Source organism: Triticum dicoccoides, chromosome 1B (assembly GCF_002162155.2).
Source record: "Triticum dicoccoides isolate Atlit2015 ecotype Zavitan chromosome 1B, WEW_v2.0, whole genome shotgun sequence".
NCBI lineage: Eukaryota > Viridiplantae > Streptophyta > Magnoliopsida > Poales > Poaceae > Triticum > Triticum dicoccoides.
In genome coordinates, this window is record NC_041381.1 from 592,836,472 (window position 1) to 592,836,705 (window position 234).

The following is a 234-nucleotide window of genomic DNA, read 5'->3' on the forward strand; positions in this document are numbered from 1 at the left end:
CTCATGTGGATCCTCCGCTGCACAAGGAGCCACCCGAAGAACCGGACACGGGACGACACATCGCACCCCCAAATGAAGTCCGCGAAGGAGGCCCGCGTGCCGCCAAAGCGTTCTAGGGTGTAGACGGCAGCCGTAGCGACGCCCCCGCCCACGCCTCGGCACAGCACAGGGTAGCGTTCGTCGTTGCCACGGGACTCCTGAACCTCAGCTAGCAATGCCAGGAGGGCACCCCGC